At 28.0% G+C, this 11,576-nt stretch overlaps 1 long non-coding RNA gene across 6 annotated transcripts; it reads right to left on the reverse strand.

The window, feature by feature from the left end:
* Positions 1-5,683: 5,683 nt before the first annotated feature.
* On the reverse strand, positions 5,684-10,113 carry LOC112719792 (uncharacterized). Of its 6 annotated transcripts, none has more exons than XR_011867151.1 (8): positions 9,572-10,113; positions 9,334-9,402; positions 9,072-9,168; positions 7,654-7,960; positions 7,075-7,163; positions 6,345-6,508; positions 6,110-6,221; positions 5,684-5,752 (listed from the first exon to the last, which is right to left on the reverse strand). It is a non-coding gene; the product is annotated as an uncharacterized lncRNA (long non-coding RNA). The 6 variants fall into 6 exon arrangements; XR_011867152.1 differs by having other exon boundaries at positions 9,502-10,095; XR_011867153.1 differs by having other exon boundaries at positions 9,568-10,074.
* Between the last annotated feature and the right edge of the window lie 1,463 nt (positions 10,114-11,576).

The following is an 11,576-nucleotide window of genomic DNA, read 5'->3' on the forward strand; positions in this document are numbered from 1 at the left end:
TTTTTTATTTTTTCTTTCATTATTTTTGTTAATTTTTCATAATTATATTTTTTATTGTTATATTTTTCATCTCAAATTTTTTGAATGAAAAAAAATAAAAATAAATTAAATTTTTATAATTTATTTTAATTTATCACTAAATAGAATACCAAAACATAAAATTTTGTGTGTCCATCAGTGTCTTATCCTGCTCTAGTCTTAGAAACAAACGCAACCTTAATGTCCAAGGTATAATAATTAAATATAGAACGTATAAGCTCCAAACTAATAATAATGCACGCATCATTTTCTTTAAATTTTACTTGAGAGTTTTTTTTTTTTTTATCAAAAATAGGAGACTCGAACCCGTAATCTCTTAATTGAGTATGAGGAGACTATACCATTTGAGCTATAACTCATTGGGTTACTTGAGAGAGTTTGTTAAGTAGAATATAATTATTTGTTAATTAATATTTAATTTATCTATCTCAACAACTTGAGTTTGCATGTGAAATGTAATAAATTGTAGAATGATAAGAATGTGATTATTTTACGAAAAAATCTTAGGAGTCAACATAATAAAATTAATATTATAGTTAATATTTAACACAAAAAAATATTTAAAATTCTTAAAAATAAAAGTATTTGAAACTCTTTAATTAAAAAAATTGAGATGCAAACTCAACAAAAATTTATTCTTAATAAATTTTATAATAAATTTATTTGTTTATCTACTGTAATATTTATTGAAATTGATTGATATAATGTTAGTTCATATCATTATTCTTAAAAAAATATTAAAAGAATCATTAGAATTTATTTTTTTAGTTATTATTTAATAATAATTTAATTATTTTAATCTAATAATTTTAATAATATATTTTAATTTATATTTTTAAATATTTATAACTAATTAATTATCAAAAATAATAAATTTTGGTTCTCTAGCATTCTTTTTGTTCTTATTTTAATTCCAACACTCGGACACCATGATAAGGGTCTAGATATCAAGGAATTGAATAATTGCACTTTAGTAGAGGGTTATTAATTATCATCAAACCCCTTTCCAGGTTGTAACAATGTGGTCCCCACATAAGAAACTTCATGCATTCAATTTTCCCTTTCTGATGTATGGTCAGTAGCATATAGTGATATCCAATAATGTTACTAATTTAGGTTAGTTAAATAATTAACTTTTTCATCTATTTAAATAAATATTATATTTTTAAAAAATTAATACACAAAAATATCTTTAAAATTTTGTTTTAGCAGATAAATCAGTTTTAATTTACTTTTTGATAAAATAATTACTTAAATTAGTCTCCAAAAATTTTAAAAACGAATATTTTAGTTTCAAAAAAAATTAATACATAAATCAATTCTAACGTATTTTCCGTCAAATATAACAGTCATCCGTCTATTTTCTGGCATGCCTTATTAAATTATTCAAATATTTATTACAAAAAAAATATTAATATATATTATAATCAAATTAATTTTTAAGGTTAAAGTAAACCTATTTGATTTCTAATATAATATTTCTAAAAAAAATATTATTAAACCATTCTTACTATACACAATTTTAAATCTAACAAAAAGAGATGTACTAATTGCACAAAAATACTATACTATATTTGTTTTTGTATGTTTTTGAACAAAAATAATAATAAATTTATTCATTAAATTTTTATGTATATATTTATAATATAAAAAGAATTGTTACATAATAAATAAATAATATATATATATATATATATATATATATATATATATATATATATATTGTCACTGAATATGAATAATAATAATAATAATAATAATTGTTCATACATTGGCCCAAAAAATATAACTAGGTCCAAATAAATAGAAGTCCACTTAATAGATCTAACTACTATACCTACCCGATCTAATAGAGATCGGGCGCAACGATGGCAGTTTAGCTCTACTTATTTGAATAAGCAACTAACTCCTAAAATATCTTCCACTTATTTAGAAGGAAGATCTCAACAACTTCTCTAAAAAAAGGGAATAATTATCCACCATTAAAGGTAGAACTACTCTAAAAGGTGGTTATCTACTCTACTATAAATACACTGACACCGTCAAGTATATTTAGAACCCAATAAATTAAAAACATACTTTAAATCCTTGCTAACTTAAGCATCGGAGTCCCTTGTAGATACCACCCCAACCTCCTCATGAGGAACTCGGACGGTGGCATCTCGACACCAGTAGAAGTCGGACGCTGCCTCAAAAGGAGTCTAGACCTCACATTTAGACCCAAAAGCAACCCAGTTTTCAGATAACTCTCGGAACAATAATAATGTTATTCAATAAAGTTATTAGAAATTATTCTATAAGAAATTTAAAGTTGAAAGTATTTGATATTTTTTGTATTTAATATAACTTAGTTTAGTGTGATAGTTAAGAATTAAGTATCAAAAAGTTATTCTTTTATTCTGACTTGAATCTCAACTCGATCACCAAATTATCAATTAACTCAAAAAACTAACTGAATTTTTACTTCATAATTAGACTAACTTAACATACACTACATATTATTTTTCTTTGAGTTATAATGTGTGCAAAAACTATGTTAACAAAAAAAAGTTTGTCAAATTTATAACTTAACTGTCACATGTGAGAGTTTGTAGTTCAGTATTTTCTGTTAGTAAGTCATGCTGAAAAATAAATGAGAGACTATTCTGTCTAACAAAAAAAATATTAGGGATTGATTTGTATATTAATTCTTTTGGAAATTGAAATGTCCTCCTTTAAAATTATTGAAAATTAATTTAGATAATTACTCCGTCAAAATATAAATTAGAGACTAATTTATCTGTTAAAATAAAATTTTGGAGATATTATTATATTATTTGAAAACTAATTAAAATATCTATTTTTAAAATTTTTAAGAATTGATTTAAATAATTATTCTTAATTTTATCTTATTTATAATTATTTTTTTAATTAAATTTTTAAATAGAGTTCAAATATATATACAGCAAATTCATCTATATATGGTACGTCTATATCGATTGAAGAATATCTTATCAAAAAATTTGTTGTAATGTGCTGGATTGGGCGTGTAGTGATGTGTTATTTCTCTCACATACATAAATATTATGTAATATCATGACTAATTTTTAGACAAATTTTAATTTCAAATTATTGCAATAGATAACAAAAATGTAAAATATTATTTTATCTTTTTTAAACTTCTAACTCAACATTAAACTAAGAAAAAATTAGATATAATTACATTGTTAATAAATTAATTCCTTTTTAACTAATAACATAAATAGAAATTCCTTTGGAAAAGAAAGAAAAAGATTAATTTGATAATATTATTTAAATTTCGAGGAGTGTTAAGGGACAGCAATTTTTATGTTTTGTAACTATTAATTAGCCATCAATAATATTTTTAATGGTGTGAAATTACATTCAATGGTGAAAAATTATTTACTTTTTTTTTTATAGTTAAGTGCTGGCCCCTAAACTTTCTCTTAAATTTATTATACTTTTAGTTGCACCTAGAAGCTTAGCGAAAAATGGTAGAGTACCAATGCAACCAACTTAGGTTGGTCGAGTGGTCAGCTCACTCGTCCGCTTAAACAAGTGTCAGAGGTTCGAATCCCGCCTTGTGCATGCAGTAACTCATTAGCCAGCGACAAACCTTTAAATGAAGTCACTACAACATTTTCAGGTTGAGGCAACATTTAAAAAGTGTTGCCTAAAAGCTGACAAAAGGTTGCTTTTGATCTATGGCAACACTTTTGGACCTAAAGCAACGTTTTTAGGCGGCGTTGCATATGCAGCCGTTGCCTTAGATCAAGGCAACACTTTTTTGTTTCAAAAGCAACGCTTTTGAGAACAACACTTGGTAAGTGTTGCCTTTGGTTAAAAAACAACAACACTTCAAAGGTGTGTTTGAGATAACACTTTTACAGTGTTGTCTCTTCTCTCGTATTTTGGTCACTACTAAAAAGTGTTGCCTATTTGCAATAAAATGCAACTCTTTTACCTGTTGCTTATAAGTTGGAATTTGCAATCCTTTGAAGTGTTGCCTATTAGTTTTGAATATGCAACCCTTTAAAATATTGCCTTTTCTTTTGGATATGCAACCCTTTAAAGTATTGCCTTTTCTTTTAGATATGCAACCTATACAAGTGTTGCTTTTTCTTTTAGATATGCAACTATACAAGTGTTGTCTAATATTCAAAATATGTAATTAATAAAAGGGTTTCCTTTTTGATAAAAAAACAAATTATTTTTGTAATAAAAATGCAAAAAATTAAAATTTACAATAAAATTTTTTGTTCATACATGTGTAATTATTTTAATTAATAAATAAATTTGTGCACAATAAAAAAAATTATAAAAGAGACAAAATAACTAATTATAAAATTCTAATTAAAATATATATTAAAAAGTTCAATTAGTATTTCAATTACATGTTTATCAATAATTCTCAACAAAATAATAAAATTCTTATCTAACAATAATTGTCATAACAAAATAGTAATTAATATTTATCAAAAAGATGTCAATCTACTTGCATATTTTATATCCATGCTTGACTTGTTCTATATGCTAAATCTGCAAATAATACACAACAAAAAATAAGCAACTTATCATTAAAACTAAAAAATTATAATAAAAATTTCTTTATGATATTAAATACTATAGATACAAGAGCAATAAATAAGTCTAAAAAACTCCTTCTAAACAAGAAGAGTGAAGGGTAACAGGACCTCACCTCTGGGAATGTTTATTATATATATGAATATTAAATTGTGTATTCCTCTTAACAAATATATATATATATATATATATTAAACAAATATATATATATTCCTCACCTCTGGGAATGTTTCTTATATATGAATATTAATTTCTTTGAATTTGCAGCCAATACTACTTGATTAACTAACTTCCATATATAAATTACAAGGATGCTATTTATTATTATTAGTTACCTTGAGCTCTTGTAAGGATGAGTGACAAAACCCTCTTTAGGTGGCAGTGGCACTACATTTTTGTTAAATATATTTATGAAAAGAGTTCTTATATAAATTGAGACATGTTCTTCAACCCACTAATTAACTCTAATAATTTAGACCACTTCTAAATATGCATAGGAAAATAAGTGAAAAATTAGATGAAGAAAAAGCATGAAAGTAAAACCTGCTTTTCATAAAACCCCCAAAAGAAATACTGATCTGAACTCTTGTATAGGAAGGAGAAGAACTAGTAGATATAACCACCATGTAAGAATAATTCTCCTGGCTCTTCAACTATTCAACAAAGCAATAATTTGAGATGTCAAAACAAATAATTACATAAATAAGCAAGATTTCAGCTATATACTTATTCATATTTTAAAAGCAGAGTAATCCTACAAATGTGGAGTAATCAAGTCCTAACATTCCATTTCTGGTCTCTTTATATACTTTTAGCAAATCCTACAAATGTGAAATCTCACAATTGAGTTAGATAACCCAATGTAACAGGATAGATTTTCCAAATCGACCATAGTCTCCATTGGCCCCTTGGACCGGTCATGCAGAGTTATTGATAAATTCTCTGTACATGAAATGCATAACTAGAAGAACTATCCTAATGAAATATCAGTTTGGAGTTGGAGCAACAATTTCATAACATAGATTTGCATTAACACTTTGATATAACTTCTTACCTTCTTCCAAAAGTATTCATATACTCTGCTCAACGCTGCAGTTTCACCTCCTACAAATTTCATCCCCTTGCTAACCTATATCAAAAGGAAGAAAAATAAATAAAATAACCAAATTCATTAACCTTTCATAGTTTCATTGTCTATCAGTTAAAAATATAGTTGGGGACTAATTGGAGTGTACTTGAGTACAAAGGACCAGACGAGACCGCGACAGTTTGCTGATTTGCATACAGTCATACAACAATTTCAGGACAATGTGGTTGTTTTGGGAGACTTCACTGCCATCTCAATCTTTTATAATTTTTTGTGATTGTGATTTAATGTGTTCCTTGGCATTGCTATTTTCAGTAATCATTTTATTTTAACCATTTGTGTATATTGCTTCATTTATACAACTTAGTTGTTAGTAACCTTGTGAACAGTTAAACTTACTTGGCAGTAGAAAAATTTGCTCACATAGTACTTGTATTTTTAGACACTCATGTTGCCATGGAAGTCAGCTGCAGCCTCTACTGCTGCCTCCAACCCCATTTGATTACTCAATCTGTGAAATTCATCAAAAGAAAATATATTAGTGATCATTACAATCTTCTTAAACATAAAGAAGATGCAATTCAGTGGTAAAGAAAAATAAAATAAAATTAAGTAAAGAAGATGAGAATCATACTTTGGAGACAACGAAAATGGAACTGGCTCCCTACTGAAAGTGGGGTAAGGAATTGCAGCCAGGTTACAGCTGATGCTGATATAAACAGGTTTGCTTTCTTTCAGTGTGGTTGAGATTGCAGTGTCAAGCATCTCATGAGCATCTTCTAGGTTATTAACCACAGCCTATTATCAAAATCAATAAAAAAAAGCTAGTTTAATTACACATTAAGCTCACATTTCAGCATCAAAGAATAATAATAATAATAATAATAATAATAATAATAATAATAATAATATATGCAAACCCAAATACCCCTTTAATTTCATATTTGTAACCAAACAAAAATCACAAAATAGTCTACCTATGGTGGAAAGATCATGCTATATATAATCAAGCATTGCCAATAATATAATGTCTTTCAGTAAAATAAAGCACTACTAAACATCCAGAACGTTTGACTTCAAACAAGGACGAGTGATCAACATAGAATAAAGTATCATGACCCAAATTGATGCATGTTTTCATTTTTCTTAAAAAATAATAATAAACAAAGAAGAAAAAATCATAGTGATGCAATCATATAATGTCACACGAATCATAATACGTAAAATTTTACTTTATAACTTTTTTTAAAACAAATGTTTTAATTTCTTTATAATCCATTAAATAAAATAAAACCTTGAAGTTAATTAAAAAAGATAATCGCAGTACTTACTATTATTTATTAAATTAATTAATAATGATTTACCTGGTAGCAAGTAACAGTTTGGAAGCAGCAAAGCCCCTGGGTGAAATCCGGCAAGCCAATGGTGTGATGCAAGATCCGGTTGGTCACGGCTAAGAATTTGCAGGTTCAACAACAGAAAAGCCACTTAGAAAAACAATTATATTGAAAGAAAAACAAAATAATTGGTGAAAGAAAGGGACATGACACAAATAGAAAGAAAAACAAAATAATGAAAGCAATGTTTTCTTGAGTTGGTAATTGGTGAGACTTATTATTGATGCCAGTTTGAATTCTCTTCTTCTATGAGATGATATTCTCCACAAGGATTTTGGACCATTAATTAACCTACAAACTGACGTCATGTGCCAAGTTTGATTGGTCAAACTTAATACTTAACACTATTTGTCTACACAATGCATGGTTGTGCCTCACTTCATATCAGATAAGGTTTCCTTTCTACTAATTACTCAAGCTATCAACATGCTGCTGCTTCTTTCATCTTTCACAAATTAGTATATTTGAGTAATATATATGAATTTGTATATTTTGTATAAATACAAACTACAATTGCTAATAATCTATTGATGAGTGCCAAAATACCTTCTCAACATAGACTAACATCAACTCTATCAACAGTCAAGTTAATTAGAGATTTAATTTATCATCCTTGGCCTAATAGCCTGCCAACTTCATACTTTTGCATCAAAACATTCCCCCTTTTCTCCATTACTCAGACACAATTCCTCAAACACAAAACAAGCACCCCGGTCTTGTGGTGCTTTCAAGCTTTGTAAGCAAGGAACCTTTCTTTATCAAGTATATTTGCCTCAAAATTCACACTATCACCAAATTCCTTGTGTATTTACGTACAGCAATAGACGCATTCATCTGAATCCGCTGTTCTTGCCTATAGATTATGTAGATAAGATACTCTATCAGCAATGTTCAGGAGGTGCATACAACAGCATCCCAGTCTCAATCATAGTGATAAGAAAAATCACCAAATAAAAAAAAGGAAAACAATGCCGGTTTTAAAAATTATTAAATTCTTATTTTATTTTTATTTGTTATCTTATTTTTTCTTTTAAAAATAAAATTTGTTATGCTTATCTTTTTTTAAATTAATTATACTTATTTTTCTCTAACAGAATCACTTCTGTTAGATAACAAATAGAAGATAAGATAATAAATAAAAATAAAATAAAAATTATACAAAATACAATGATAAATATGCTAGCATAAATACATAACACATAGTCATTTATGAAATTGATTCAGAACAGATGCAAATTCCACTAAAATAATCTAGTGAAGAACAAAGGGAATTACAAACTCACATAGCTAAAATCTAATCACATGATCATCTAAAACCAGAAATGAAACACAAAAAAAAAAAAACAAAAGAAATGCAAATCAACCTGTTCAGTTTCTCTTGATCGATCATCCGAAACACAGAATAATAAGCAACTAAGAAATGTCAAAGGAAAGATCACTTGAATTTCCAAAATTTTAACGAGCATAACAAGGAAGCATATAAAGCTAATGAAGAATAAAAAAACAGAACAAAGAAAAAAAAAAGGAAACATTACCGTTTGAAGGGAAGAAGAGAGAGTGTCTGAGAGAGAGAGAGAGAGAGAGACAAGAAAAAAAAGGATTGCTGCTATGGTCCAACACAAAATTTCAATAACCATAACAACGTGCACAATCTTCCATATTTTGACACAATGTGAAAAAAATACATAAATAAATGAAATAAGAATACATTTTGATTCAACTAACAAAAAAGCTTTTCATCAGCTTAGTAAAATGCCATACATGAATGTGCATTGTGAAGAACAGAGGGAAATCGATTCTCCCATAAAAATTAATTCATGTGAATTAGTTATGTATAATTAGTGCACTATCAATATTTCCAAACTTTTTATTGATAAATAAACTGAACATAACTCAAACCACTGATTGTGTAGAGGAGTAAGACAATGTTCTTAAAAATAAACAGAATAGAGCAAGTGCAGCACCTTGTAATCTTTTTTTTCATCATTCATCTTTTTTTGAAGCTCACCACTAGTAACACTTCTTTGATAATCTTCAGAGGAAAACAGAGCCATAAGATGCCTGTGTTCAAAGATTGGCAACTAAGCACTCCCAAACACAAAATAGAACAACAAAATACAAACCTAAGAATGCAATACTATTTTATAAAAATTATGAAACAATTAAACTATAATCACATTGCTAAATTGTGATTACTCAAAAAAGAAACAAAAATTTAAATCAAACCTAAGAGGTATTTGAAGGTGAGCGACAAATCGGTAAAGTCTTTGTCCTTCGACATGATCGAACTCGAAACTGCAAAAACAATGAAAAGAAGAAAAGGATTATGTGAGCTTCTTCAATCGATTAAACTGAAAGAGATGTGCGTCGAGAGAGAGAGAGAGAGATGTATACTGAAACTATTGTTATTAATTCAACAATTCAACTAAATTAATCAAGTAGTATGTAAAATCAATCTACAAGCCTTCAACGACGACGATGGAGGAAGAGATGCTGAGGACCGAGGCTGAGGTGAGAGGCTTGAGTGAAAGAGGTGAACGGCGGAGAGTTGTCGATTTGCCTGAGAGGATAGAGCACGGCACCACGGCGGAGCAGAGCAAAGGTTTCAGAACGCGGAGCAGAGCACAGGTTTCAGAACGGCGTGAGCAGAAAAACACGATGGAGCAGAGCAGAACAAGGCGTGAGCTCGAGCAATGAGAAACACGACGACGGTGAGCAGAGAAGAGGAATTACAGTAGTGGCAGATCTGGCAGCGCAAGGTAGAAACAACAACAACAGTGCAAGGCAGAGACGGTGCTGGAGGTGAAGAAAGTGGCGGTGGCAACTTCTCTCTCCGTCGTCTTCTTCTCCTTCTTTCTCTTCTTCCTCCTTTGATGGCAGTTCTCCCTTTCTTTTCTTCTCTTCATCACTCTCTGTCTCTCTCCCCTCACCGTGCATTTTTTTTCTTCTGTCTTCTCTTTTTTCCGTGCAATGAAAACCCTAATCTTCTTTTTTGTGGCGTTCTCTGATCTTCTAATCCTAATTAACTTTGTATTTTATTATTTTTTTGTTATTAAGTCAGATTTATTTTATTTTAAAATTGATAAAAAATGATAATCAAAGTTAAAATATGTATTAAATATAAAATTTATTTTTTAGAAGAGGTATTAAAAACTTTAGACAACACTTAAAAAATAAAATTTAAAATAAATTTAAAGACAACTCTTATAAAAAGTAAGATATTAACTTTATAATAGTTGTTTTTGTATATTTGATGGGGCAACATTTAATAAGTGTTTTTTAATTTATCAAATACATCACTTATAGTGTGTTGATTTAAAATATGTTGTTATAGTTCTATTTTTTTGTCACTAATATAAAGTGTTGTCTATATATATTTTAGATAACATTTTTAAAGTGTTGTTTTGAATATATGTTGCAATAGACAAAAAATGTTGTAGTGAGTTCCGATCCACGACAGATTAGTCCTTGTCCTGTCGGAGTGGGGAATACCGTAAGCAACCAAAAGATAGAGTACCAATGCAATACCCTTTCACTAAATATTAGGAATTCTGATGAATAATGATGAGAATAAATGAGACCATCACTCATTGTTGCAAACTTGCAAACATTACAATTACAATAATAATATTGTACCTAAATGAAACTCATTGCATTTGGTAGGGTAACTAACAAGGAATTAATAATGAGGAATTGAGAATAGAAGAGATAATTGGTCCACATATATAAATGACAATCTTTTATGCTCAATTGTACTACTATACTTTGGAAATTTTGATGAATCACTTGATGCAGTACTTACCAGAAACAATAATGTTTGGAAACAATAAAAAATTAAATCAACCAATTTAAATTATTTTATTTAATATTTATTAATTATTATTAAAATAATTATATAATTTTTGATATAATAAATATATAATTATAAATATTATATTATATAAAATAATTTTAGATATTATCTCTTTAGTTTTATCAATATGTATATATTATTAATTAATTATGTATTTAAATTATTTTTAATTAACAAAATAAAAGAAGACACGTATTTAATTGTTAAGAAAATACAGGGTTAAAGAAATTGGTTTTACAAACTCTTTGAGAGAGTCAAATACCCTTTAACTCATGATGAAGAAAATTCAATGATAATATAGGTGAAAACTCAAGTGAAGTCGACTTCACGTGAAGTTGATATTCAGAGTCGATAGATGATTTGACTGATTTGACTGAATTTTCATCTAACGACTCTTAAGTATCAACTTCACGTGAAGTCGACTGCACCTGAGATTCCACCGATAATATATTATATTATTTGTGAAGCGTAATTAGATTTTGTTTAGCATCAGTAGTAGGAAATTTTGAAGGTGAAAACTTAGGTGCAGTCGACTTCACGTGAAGTTGATAGCTGAGAGCTGTTAGATGATTTGACCGATTTGACTAAATTTTTATCTAATGACTTTTAGTTATCA

This window comes from Arachis hypogaea, chromosome 11 (assembly GCF_003086295.3).
Source record: "Arachis hypogaea cultivar Tifrunner chromosome 11, arahy.Tifrunner.gnm2.J5K5, whole genome shotgun sequence".
Lineage (NCBI taxonomy): Eukaryota > Viridiplantae > Streptophyta > Magnoliopsida > Fabales > Fabaceae > Arachis > Arachis hypogaea.